General features: G+C 39.4%; 1 protein-coding gene across 3 annotated transcripts in view; it reads left to right on the forward strand.

The window, feature by feature from the left end:
* Positions 1-1,927: 1,927 nt before the first annotated feature.
* The window catches only part of LOC134529616 (ubiquitin carboxyl-terminal hydrolase 2-like), a 161,773-nt gene continuing 150,377 nt past the window's right edge, over positions 1,928-13,323 (forward strand). Inside the window, exon 1 of one of the 3 annotated variants that reach the window (XM_063363904.1) lies at positions 1,928-2,004. The gene's annotated coding sequence lies outside the window, so the exon portion shown is untranslated. The other 2 variants (XM_063363905.1, XM_063363903.1) reach the window with 2 other exon arrangements.

Consider the following 13,323-nt stretch of genomic DNA (forward strand, 5'->3'; position numbering starts at 1 on the left):
TCGAGGACGTAACACATGACAACACTGCTCAGGGCGACCTGGTCGACCTGAGTGAACCAGTGGTGACGTTGCCGGAGCCTACCCAGAGACGTGGACGGAGGTACGTCCACTCCTGGGAACGGCGGGTGACGGGGACGGACGTGAGCAAGGACGTGACAGACGGGGTAACGGTCCGGCTCCTCAGTGGGGAGGGCGATGTCGACAGGGCCCAGCAGGTGGTCCTGGACTTGCCTTCCGGGGAGCCGAGGATGACCGCTCACGCGGGGAGGGGACCGGCGTTGCGCCGGTCCACGCGTGAGAAGACGGCCCCCCACTACCTCCGGGACTACGAGTGGGGGAGTCAGCGCAAACCCCGCGACGTAAGACAAACGACCGACGGGGGGTTACGCTGCAGCGTGATGCAGCTCCTGCCCCAGTTTGCCCGACCCGGACGGAATGACGTGACGAGCTCCGACGACCAGACAAGTGGCCGGACGCGGACGCAGCTGCCGGTCTAGGTCGGCGTCGGGGGCCAGGACGGCCTCGGGAGAGGGGGGGCATATGACGACAGTCGTCGTACCCTCCCAGATACAGAGGCCGTACCTGGCCACCGACGCGGGCCTGAGGGGGCCTATTTTCCCCCCCAGTGAACCCCAGTGTGTGCGACGGCCAGGGACGCACCCGCGTGCGCCCTAGCATGCCAACGAGTGTTTTTTCTATGTGACTTTATCTTTTATTTCAGTGTGTATATATTTGTAAACGATTAAGGGATTTGAATGTGTGTAATTAACTTATTTTATTTATTATTCATTGTGCAAGTTCGCTGTGTAATTAATGTCTCGTGTATGTCTTTGTAAATAATTCAATAACTTTTTCTGAAGTGCTTCGCCGTAGTATGTAATTGCAGCCTGGCGCGCCGCGGGACGGAGCTCTCTCCCACGCCGGCCGATTTTCCCCTCCCTCCCCGCCACCCGCGGGCGCCGGCCCGCGGGCGAGCGGGGAGAGGCAGTCGCGTCCTGGTCTCGAGCGGAGACAGACGTGTTCGTTGCTCCGCGAGCCGCGCACGTTGCGCTCGGGATTGAACGTTCGCTCAGTCCGCAGTCGGTCACGGCAGCTGAGCTGCCACCGCGGATCAGCTTAGCATTGTTAACTTACGAGTCATCGGGAGACGTGTCTAGCGGGCAGTTTCTACAACGCGAACGTGGTGCTACGAGTCTCTGAACTTTTCGCCGTCCACGGAACATTACGTAACGGGCCGCGTATGTACAGCGTTCCGTCTTCGGGCCCTTTCTCACTGGGTCAGCCTAGCATTAATAAACTTTACGATTCACGCCGAAACGTATTTGAGAACCGCCCCGTCATCAGGGAGTCCGTGTCGCCGTGGTAGGGCACTTGTTCCGCGACGGTTCCGCCAGGCTGCGGCAGGACTTTATAAGCGTTAATAAAAGACGGCTCGTGAAATTCGTTAATGCCGTGTTCTGCTTGCGACAACCTACCAACATTCCTCGCAATCACTTCACTCTCCCTCCAGGTCCCGCCTTTCCCGGTCCCGGCCACGTTGGCCTGGACCCACACCTCTCCGACGAGGGCAGTACGGGCATAACAGGACATTTATTTCAACGGGAAAACGGGGACCTGAAGCCGAGGGACGTCACTTTATTATTTATTATATTTTCAAAGAACACACGACTCTTTTTATAAGACGATATTATATTACATTCGAACATCGAAAGTGTGAACATTAAATTAACTTTTTTCTTGTTGAAAAATAAATGTTTGCTTTTTCACAGTAACAAACACACGACACACAATTATATTTCTGATTCGCGAGAGCTTTTAAGATATGATCATCACAAATGAATTTTACCTATAAACACAGCACTCGCTTATGGAACAACTTGAAAGCGTCAATTTTATAAGGAATTCCGGAATAAAAAAAAAATGTCATCACTAGCGCCAAGAAAACACTATGGTGGAAAAAGAAACTAATGGAGATACGCGGGTCATGTTTTAGAGGATGTTTAGGTACAGTAAAGTAAAAATAGTTTTATTTGTTTGCAGTTTTTACATATGCGTATGTCAATGTACATTGTGATTTCTTAATAATTTATGTGGAACGATTAATTAATTAAATATTAAAATTATGGCATGTTACGAAATTCCTTGACCCATTAGACCTTCTGGAAAATAGCGTCGGGCACATTAGAATATTTTGTCAAAATGACGTCACTGATCTTTAAATGGAATTTGGCACCTGGGCACATCTCACGTCTATTGAAAGGATGGAAGTTTGTTGGCCAAATATTTTTGGAAAGTGATAAAGTTCATAGGAAGATCAACTGTTATTTGTGGTGTGAGTTAATGACCATTTGGTATTAATCACCATACTAGATTTAGTTAAATAACGATTTTGAATGGTCCCGAAGTTATAAATTAATTATCTGCCCTGATTGTACATTTTAATTATCACTTGTATATAGCTTATTTGCCTGTTTTATATTTATGATTTAGCACTGTTTCCTTCAATTTCGTAGCGTTTGATTGTTTTATTAGATATCTTTCTTTATATGTGTTTATCCACACGGCTGTCATGTTTTATGATGTCGAGAGCTATTATGTATATATATATTTTAATGATTGTCATGAAAGGTTTGATCGGTAGTTATGTCCCGGAAATTATGTAGGAGACAACTTGATTATTGTCGTAGTGTCATTCTCTATCAAGTTGTATTTTTGAGTTCTCATAAATTTTTCAATAAATATTTTATTTGGCTTGCTCATCTTCTGGTTTACAGGATTAAATGGCGGATTTATATTCTAATTATTTGGTTTATAATATTTAATCAGTTACAGGGTAATTTTCGGACATTGTGGCTTTTTAGAACGGAAAGAAAAAATTGGAAAACATATTGTCACACACTACACTCATCCCAAAATTTATCCAGAAAAAATGGTTTGTTTCTTAATTATACTGGTTCGTGAAAAATAACAATTTAAAGCTTACATTACAATACCTGTGTTTTCACACTGCCACTGCAAGTCAATTGTGAGATATAAAATTTTAATTTTTTCACAAACTAGTAGGAATTACGAAACCATCCCTTCGGAGTAAATTTAGGGATGTGTGTAGTGTGTGAAAACCATGTTTTCTGATTTTTTTCTTTCCGTTCTAAAAATCCGCAATGTCTGATAATTACCATGACAGCAATAGCCTTTTTAAATCTCTCAACTCTGGCAAATATTAGTTAGCGTGGAACGTAGACGCTATCTTTTATAAAGCACCAAAGGAAAAAAAAATTGCATAGCTTTGTGTCTGGTAAATTGGAGGCTAGTGAAAAAGAGCTCTGTCATCGGGACCATCTGCGAATGTTTTTGCCACATGGAGGATCACAATTAAACTTCAAACGAAACACATGTTGAACTGAAATTACAGATTCATGTTAGCAAATTGCAGAATACAAAAGGCTTCGAGCTCCTAAGTCGTCATTTTGAGTAATGGCGCTACAAGCAAGAAAACAAAAAAGCAGTACTCGTGCATGTGCTTATCTAAAACTGTTTGAGTTACTCTTTAATTATGACCTCTAACCAAAACTCTTCAATGCTTATAGTTGATACTATTAAAATTTATAACTGGGAAATTCTTTTATGTACCTACTGTACAATGGCACAGAACCGGAAATGGATTACGGAAACTGACACGGATCTCCGGGAAGATTTCACTTTTGCGTTTTCTGCTTCTACAATGAACGAAAACATAATGAATTGCAACCAATGAAATTGCCTTTCTAGTTTAAGAAATATCAATTTTATTAAATAAAAAAATATTATGCTTCTAGATCAAAGCACTGGCAGAATTTACATATATAATAAAAATAAACCACGAAATAATAATAGAAGTCTAGATATTCTTGTTGTTGAAACAATTTTTAGCTTATTTAGAACAAACACAAACATGGCTATCACCGCAGCCAAATGCTTGGCTTCTGTTGGTCGCACAGAGTAACTTAAACGGAAGAGCTCAGCATTGCCGAGCTAATCTGTGTGGGTCCATCTACATCTGCATGTTATTTTAGAAACGGTTCTGTGAGATCCGTCTCCATTTATGTGATCCATCTCTGTTTCTGTGTCATTGTAGAATGGTTCTAAGAGTGAATTTGTGATACTTAAACTAGTTTTCCAGTAGTTTTTATTAGTGGTTAAGTTAAGTACAGTATATATACCGTAAAATTATTTAAATGTTTAATTGGTTAGCTATATTAAAAATACTTTAAAATTGTGCGGATGGATGGTTTGATTATGTTAAGTAAGCTATATTAAAAAATAATTCTGAAGGAAAGCCACTTTTCTGAAATAATTAAATATTCCAAAATGCTTTTTTTCATTTGTTATTGAATCATTCCTTAAGAGGATATTGTAATACTTCAATTAGTTGACCAGTAGTTTACTGTTTCAATGTGTTAGCTACATTACAACTGTGATATCTTGAGAAAAGTTGGTTGGGTCAGGTTAGATATATTTAAAAATAAATATTCTTAGTATTGGCTTTTCTTTGAATAAAATTATAAAATTAAAAAAAAAAGTTTTTGCGAACACTACAGATATTTCTTTATGTAATACTAAACAGCATTTGAAAATTCCAACTGTATTATGAGACATATTTATAGTTGAAGACAAGTATACTATGCAGTGATGAGTCCACCGCCATGTACTTTTATAGCTTCGCGAAGACTGTTTTCAACGATTGATTGGCTTGATTGTTTTGCTGCCATACTGTTCCCTTGATATTAGCTGCAACCTGATCCAGTGATTCTCTAGAGATACAGTATACTAGGAATACAGTATATCCGATACTGTTTTCTATAAGACAGGAATGTTTAATATTAGTATGTCATGGCCAGGGCCAAGACTTTTTTCCATTTTAATTAGTTTTCCATCCTAATTAGGGACAAGGATTCCTAAAGATTTCTGGAGAACCACAGGATCAGGTTGGAGCTAGTATCAAAAGAACAGTAAGGCAGCACCAACAAGGGATATCTCTTGAAAAACAGTCTCGGCTGCTCTATTAAATCACAACATAAATATTATGTCGCTAGCATGCACAGACAGCCGCTGCATTACTGCTCAGTCTACCTTAATTAATCTATCTTTATAGTTGCAACCATGAAAAAATATGTTAAATTATGTATGGACTATTTTTCTTATTAATAGAAAACCACACTTCACACTTGATGCAAGTAGTATCAAAACAGATATAGCACATGTAGTTAAACATAGTAGCAATATATTGATTTCAATACACAACTTCGCCTATAAACATGAGTTTCTCGGAATCCAGTGGAAATTTTCAGACAGGGTAAATAGAGCAAGGACTATAGTGTTGAAAACACTACATATGTAATTTTATTTTTTCATGGAAAAGCAGCAACCCTATAAATTTTTTATTCAAAATACTTTAAAATTGTGGGGATGTGAGATAAGGGAAGGCTAGTTACGTTAAAAATACTTTAAAATAAGGATAATTGGTTTCGTGAAATGTTAACATTTAAAAGTGGTATTGTCTAACAACCATTAGAGAAATGTTTTTATTGCCAATATTATTTCCCGAGGTCCCGTATGACGCATGGTACAACCAAAGGATTTTAACCTTGGAACCATGACAAAACTAATCACGTTTGCCTCGTGGGCGTTTACTGATCACTGTTGTCAATGAATTGAAAATAATAGTAAGATAAAAGGTGTTAAGTTGACATTGCCCAGACCACAGCCCTGAACATAAATATATTAGTATTTTTGTGAACTGCTGCCACACAAATTTTCACTACCATGGCGAGCGACGACTAGCGGATGACTTACCTACCTCTATCCTCCACAAAGGAAAGAAGTGGAAACGTGTCCCCAAAAACCAATCACAAAACATCTTGAAGTGCTCCGGGTTCGAAGACGATGTCCTGGGCGCCACAGACAAGGGCGCGGAGAGCATTTACGTCTCAGGGCATGACAGGTTCTTGGTGCCTTGTTCCTTACCATGGCGTAAGGATGTTTCGACGTATGTGTGGCTGGAAGGCGAGCTGGAGTCCACTTGGTGCTACATGCGCTCACTGCGACCTTCTGTTCACGATTCATCAGTCCTCCACGGGTGTAGTTACCATGACTGGCGGCTGATAACGTTGGCACCCATCCCTGGTCTTAGGGGTATCCATGAGATGGTGGCAAACCCACTGGGTAGGGAGATTTACATGATACATGGCAATCTTTAAAAATCATCCAATTCTGGTGCATGTAACAATAATACATGAAAAATCTCTGCAACCATATAGCTGGGGCCTTCCTCGTTATCTTTCTCTTACTATTACATTGGTATTGTCCATAGGAATGAATGTAATTTACCACTCTCACACTATTGTTATTATTACATTAGTCAATTCTTCTATAGTATTGTTACGATTTACTGCGGGTTCGTAAATGATATCCCAATTAAAGATTTTATCACTACACAGTTTATTTATTGCCACTACTTATGTCACTTACAAATAATCTACTAAAATGGCAAATAATCAATTGCACTTAAAAAAATGTTGCTTCCCCAGTCAATCGTTTCTTACAATCCACACACCTCGCTGGGCCGCACCTCTGGCGCAACTCTCGCTGCAGCATCCCTCATGGGTCTCCGCTGCGGGACTCCGTCGCCGCCCTCCACCGTCGCCGACGCACTTGCCTTCGCCGAGGGTCTGCTTGACGCCTTGCTCGGAACTTCGTTCGGGACTCCGCCGCGCCTGCGACACTCGCCCGGAACTGAACTCTCTGCCCTGGAACCTTTGTCCAGGGACTTTGCTGCCGCTCTATCGCCCGGAAACTCCGCTGCGGGAAAACTCCTGACTCCACTCACTCACTCTCTGCCCTGGAACCTTCGTCCAGGGACTTATCGCCCGGAAACTCCGCCGCGGGAAAACTCCTGACTCCACTCACTCACTCACTCCCTGCCCTGGAACCTTTGTCCAAGGACTTCGCCACTCTGCCGCACCCGCGGCACTATCGCCCCGGAAACTCTGCCGCGGGAGAACTCCCGACTGAACTCTCACTCACCACCCCCTAGGCCGCCATCCTCGTCTTATATAACAGCTGCCATTTTCAGAAATCACGAGCGCGGCCAGGGCCAGTCGCGTCATTCTGCACTGACCCGACGGCAGAAATCTCTCAAAACACGTGTCGGCGGCTCGCGTAACTCCGCAGCTGTGAGGTATCAGGTGTCTTAGCTATCAGCGCCGCGCTGGAGCGGTGGGAAGGAGGGGGGAAAGCGACAATCCTTGTAATCTTCCAGGCGCGTGTGGCGCGTCTCGTTGCGGCAGCCGCCAGCCAGCTCTGCACCTGCACGTGTCCCGGCCTTGCTCATGTTCGTAACAGTATATTAGAACAATCTTGGTACCCAGGCATTGAGAAATATGGCAAATAAAATATAAAAGTATATAAATACTTCTTAAAACTTATACACACTTAAAAAAAAAAGGTAAAAATAACATTCAATGGATTGCCAAATTAAATAAAGTTAATCATCAGAAATGCTTGAAATGTGAACTTAAAGTCAAACATGATCATAAAAACATATTGCTAAAATAAGAATGCATCTAAAATTTGCAAAATGCTGTGTTTTTACAGTTTACCTTAAAAACATAACCAAGAATCGTACTATTAAAAGCATAATAATGTTATACTTGAATGTTGTAAGGGTAAGTACCTGCATCACTACAAAATATTTTTAACTATGGCTATGTAACTAAGATAAGGATAAAGGACATGCCACTATTCCAGTTGACTGTTCACCAAAATGAGGGGTAGCTGCTACAGAAGGCTCTGTTGTTAACTGTCTTCCCCAGTCAGAAATAAAAAAAAGCTTTGATTGAATTAGGTTTTAATGTCTTGACATTTGGATCATTAGAGATAATGAGTGGTGATGAGATGTTTTAGTTTCGTTTAGTTTGTTGCATCCATTATATTTTTTTGTGCATGCCAGTTTGCAGAGAGATACTAGACAAGTCATGTAAAAAAAAAGCAATACAATGACATTAAATTAAGTAAGAAAAAAACAGATATTTCTTATCTTCCTCATGAATGGAGCATTGACGGAATCAATGGAAAGGAGAAACTCAGAGAAAAGCCATCAGCCCACAGTAATGGCTGCAATGTTTCTCTCTTGCAGAAACTCGTGTGTTGACCCGGCTAGAAATTGAGCCTGGATGGTCTGTGGAAGCGGAGTGTGGATTTAGCTGGATTCATTTGATTGTGGAGTAGTAAAACAATTTGTTTAGGACTTTTACACTGTTAAAAAAATAGTGGTTACAATTGAGAAGTTGCAGTATGCTTTGTTGGTAAATTTTAGTTTTTGTGGCAGTGCAAAAAATTCTTAAAAATCTGGTTTTGGTTTTGGTTTGAAACATTTAAAAAACAGGCAGTGCAATATGAGTTTTCTGAAATGAAATGACATTTGTGTGCAAGGCACTTGGGACAGTACTTGACGAAAACATAACCGAGATAGTTCAGCAGAATTTGATGGTGTCCATTTTGGAATGAGCATTGTAGTCTCCTTTGGTGCAACACTCGTCATTCTTTAAGTTTTTTCAGAGGTGTACACAATAGGTACAGTAATTGGTCCCACAAAGAACAGACCAAACATAATCACAATATAACAAAGTTATATACTAAAATTTAATATTTGTCTCGGGGAACATGAAAATCACTTGGAATAAATATAAAAATTGAATAAAATATTAATAAATAAGTTTACTACTAACAAGAACTAGTTTATAAACTAATTTGCTCAACCATTTCAAGGATGCAAGATACAAAATAGTAAAAAAAATTCAAATTATGTACCCTTTTATAAACTAAGCAAGAACATGATGCAAGGCTGGGGTTGATTTCGTCTGGTTGTATTTCGGCTTGTGCTTCTGCCTTCTTTATTTATAGTGATCAATTCTGAGAAGCATAGTTATGTAACTGCAAGGTGGCCATCCGAACGGGACTATAGGGAAACTGCGATAGAGCAGTGAATTTTTTTTGCCACTTGGAGACTCTCTAGGAACTATCCGAGAGTCATAGGTGAAAAACTACATGCTCTGCCTACAACTGCATCACATATGCCACTTTAGATGCTGATGTTTATTACTTAACCCTCCACCTAGCTATGACGGGACTTGTTAAAACATTTCAGCCTCTACATTTTTTTACTTCCTTCAGTTTACAACCACACAGTCTCAACACTTTCATTTAAATTTACGGTCACATGTGATGTGATGTGATGTGTAAAAAACTGAAGGAACTCAATTTTGGAAACCTCAAATATGTCTTACACTTGTTCCTGATTATTTTGCTCTTTGTTTTTTGCTAACATCTGCACCACATTTATAGCCTGTTCCACCTATTAGTGAGAGTTAGCAGTTACAGATACACTTTTAGCAAATCCCTACCTAAAAATCTTAATAAAAGGAGAACAGAGAAATTTAATTATTGTATTTATTTTGGATGACATTAATCCTTGCCATTTGGTAGGAGACTTTGTGACTGCTTACATACTAATTTCAAAGATGCCTTTGTTTAAGATGGTATTCAAAGCAGTCGCTAAATGTTGGAAGTTACGGGCGCTGACCTTTATTCACTGGTCAGTCTTAAGTGAGGAATAGGGGCTCTCATTAACTCTAGTCAGTCAATAACTATGTTTGGCTTTGGTTAATATTCTATAATATTTGAGGCAAAAAAAGCCAAATTATTTTGAGCAGAAATATTTTATTATAAATTGATTGTAATTATACCTTGAATGATTTATTTGAAATGTACCTGATATTTGATTGACTTAAGTATTATTAATTTGACGACACCTGGCTCTCTGACCCCTGTAATTAATGATTCTCTATCATGAAAACTCCGGGATTAAAAGGGTCCTCACCATGTGGCTTACTACAGGGAGCCAGGATAACAGCGACCCCTGAGATGCCATTTGGAAGGAAAATCGTACTAATTATTTGTAGTTCAGTTTAATAGACCGCAAAACACTACACATGGTGCGATCAGTGAGCTGACCCATACCGGGTGGTGCCAGCACGTTCCCGCACGCCTTTAATTAACGGAAATAGGTATAGTACACACGGCGTAGCGAAACGTCCCGGTTAGAGGTGGATGACCACAACTACAAACAGTAGTCTCGAAGCTGTAACTGTCTGACTAGCTTGGAATGCAAGGGACTAGGTGTCTCAGTCCGTACCAAAAAGACTGTGTGACGTCGGAAGAACCCTAAGTTCACTGGGTAGTTTGCATGTGCATTTAATGTTGTTAAGGCACTGGCTGAGCATGGCTGTGCTAAACGATGAACCACTTAAAACTCTGTAGCGGCGAAGCGGGGAGCAACGCTCTGAGGTGTCCGTCGCGGAGGAGAAACGAGTGGGAAGCTGGGGAGAGGGGCGCACGAGATGCGCGGGAAACTGTACGCGGTCCGGGTCAACTCGCTGACGTAATCGCACATAGAATAAAGATAATACACACATACTCTTCCAGCCAGTCAGTAAATGATAACTACCTAAAAACACAAAGCAATAAACATAAATATATTTACACCGAGGAACAATGACGCCGTTCGCCGCACCAGCCGGCGCGCTCGGGCGTGTCGCCACAAGAATTTCACACAATTATGAAAGACATAAGTTATTGGGAGGAATGCTAGTATATTAGTCTTTATTATTGGGTTGTAATTTGAAGTTGTAGCATTAGTGATGTTGTGTAGATGACTTATTTTTTTACATTTCTTGGCTAGTTTGGCTAGTTATTTATTTTAGCAGCTGCAAAATGGGGCATATGTAGCTGAGGGTTTTCCTCAAGGTACTCCTATTTTTTTTACATTTGCACGCCTTCAATTTTCCATAGCTGTCCGTACCATCTCGCTTCACTTTTTCCTTGGACTGGTTGCAGATTACGAGCAACTCTTGTAGAGCCATCTCCTCTAAGTTGTCCACGTGTGATTGGCTTGGTTGTGAGCCTACTGGTAATTTGATATAGAAGTAGCAAGCAGGTTTGAAATGAGCTTACAATAGTAAAACAGTTTGTTAATATATTGTATAAATGCATTTGAAAGTCGGTCCTTTTTTAAAATGACAACAGCGAGTTTATAAAATGATAGCCTAAAGAGTTCGAAAGATTGTAACTATGAGGAAGAAGCCAGTTTACTATATTCAGCCCTCAACTACAAAAACATTTGATGTTCTCTCTCTTAAAGGTTTAATGTTCAATGAAAAAACATGAATGGTTGGTCAAATCCCAGGTTCAAGTCTTGGGTGAACCTAAAAAGGTTGAAAATTATGGTTGGGGATTGTGTGTATGTTATTGGTTCACCACTGTTTGTGAATGCCAGTTGTAAACCTGAAGTTCTTGACAGTATCGTCTGTGTGGTATGGTCTGGGTCGAGCCTGCAGCGGTCAGCAGAAGACATTCACTGTTTATCCAATTGCTTTTCACACTAGGTATTTACACCATAAATAGTTTTTCTATCTCTGGTCCATTACTTGTAAACTGGACTATTTTATTTAATACTTGTAATAATCAATTTTACAATAAATATTAGCCTACATTCTATTATATTGTCCTTTAATATAATATAACATTTATTGATATCTGTATAGTATATTTATTGTATATTTAGGTATGGAATCAATGATTAAGAGAGGTGTGCCTTTAATAATTATTTAATATTTTTAAGAAGCTATACACTACATTAACAGTATCATAAATCCATTTGTTAAACTTAGTGTTTCTCGTTTCTAAGGCACATGTATGTTTATGTACAAATATAAATATTTAGCCAAGTACAGACAGATGCGTAATTAGTGAGTGATTGGTTCAGGGTCTGTTAAGGAAGGGCTTATCTTCTTTAAAATGTTTTGTATCACTTAGACGAAAAATTTTATATATATTTTACCACGGTAATGATGAGAGAGCTTCCTAATTAGCTATCATGTTTTTGATATAGGTGAATTTAAAAATCATAATTTCAATTGTAAAGAACCTACAGTAAAAATACAAAACTGGTTTTTAATATTTAATAAGTTTCAATGAACAGCATCAGTTTTTTTTTTTTTTTTCCAATTTTAGAATAATGTTTTACCATTAGAGAGAGTTCACAATTCAATCAACATTTGACGGTTTGAAAATTCTAGCCTTCAGGGTTATGACTTCCGTGATCTTGGGCATCTTCAACATCTATGCCTCTTTTATTGCAGTGCTTTCTAATTTCAAGGTTACTCAACCTGTTCTCTCTCATTGTAAGTAAGTACTAAGTGCTTTTCGCCTACCAAGAACCAGGAAACTTCTCTCTGGCAGTGTTGCTATTAATTGCAGCAAGAGTAACATGGTTAGAATTAAGTCTTTGTGTAGAGCCAGTAGTGGCTCATGCATTCAAAACATGGGTGTTAAATATTTCTATTTTGTAAGATTTAAAAATCATAAAAGTAGAATTCCAAATTTGTCAAACACAATTTGGCAACTGTTATTGAATTTGAATAAATTTGAAACGTGCACTTGACCTCCAACTACAGCAAACTATTGAATTTTGTGATGCACTGAACAGCTTCTAGCCGCTAATTGATAGAGTAACACTGACGTGAATTCTGTTACACAAGTGTGCACAGACATCTGGACTAAGTAGATACAAAACTTTGAAGTAAAAAAGCATAATATCCAATACCAAGCACTGAGAGAATTTATAAAAATAACACTCAATATATCAATACCTTGTGTAGCAAAGTCAATAAAATTTTCCAGTATAAGCAGTTTACAGAAATATTATTTTAAATGCATTTACTGATTATATACCATGTACTCCAAACATAACATCACAGTCTAGATGTTTTTGTTACTAGATCTCTTATTGTATAATCTATTGAGCAAATTTCATGTAGCTTAGCATTGCATTCGTAACTTTATTTTTAAAGACTTATTTTCGATTTGGTGGTTTTACTAGGTTTGAGTTTACGGACAGCTGTACGTCATACCTGCACAACAGACTAGCACAAAGACCAGAATAACATGTGAAAACTGATCTATGCATGCATTGAAACACACAGTGCTCATACTGTGAAATACAATAGTTCTTACTACAGTAGTTATTGATGCAATAGTACTACCAAAAATGTGACCCCAAAACATGATTCCTGTTGTGAGTGTTGATCTATCTAGAGGTCGGTAGTAATGAGAGACCGTGCAGTCATGTGAACAAGAGCATGTGGATTTATGAAAAAAGCGAAAGGCTTGCCCAAAATTATGACAATTCCTGCAAGAGATAGGTGACAAGATTGAGCACACTTCAAA

This window comes from Bacillus rossius, chromosome 2 (assembly GCF_032445375.1).
Source record: "Bacillus rossius redtenbacheri isolate Brsri chromosome 2, Brsri_v3, whole genome shotgun sequence".
In the NCBI taxonomy this organism is placed as follows: domain Eukaryota; kingdom Metazoa; phylum Arthropoda; class Insecta; order Phasmatodea; family Bacillidae; genus Bacillus; species Bacillus rossius.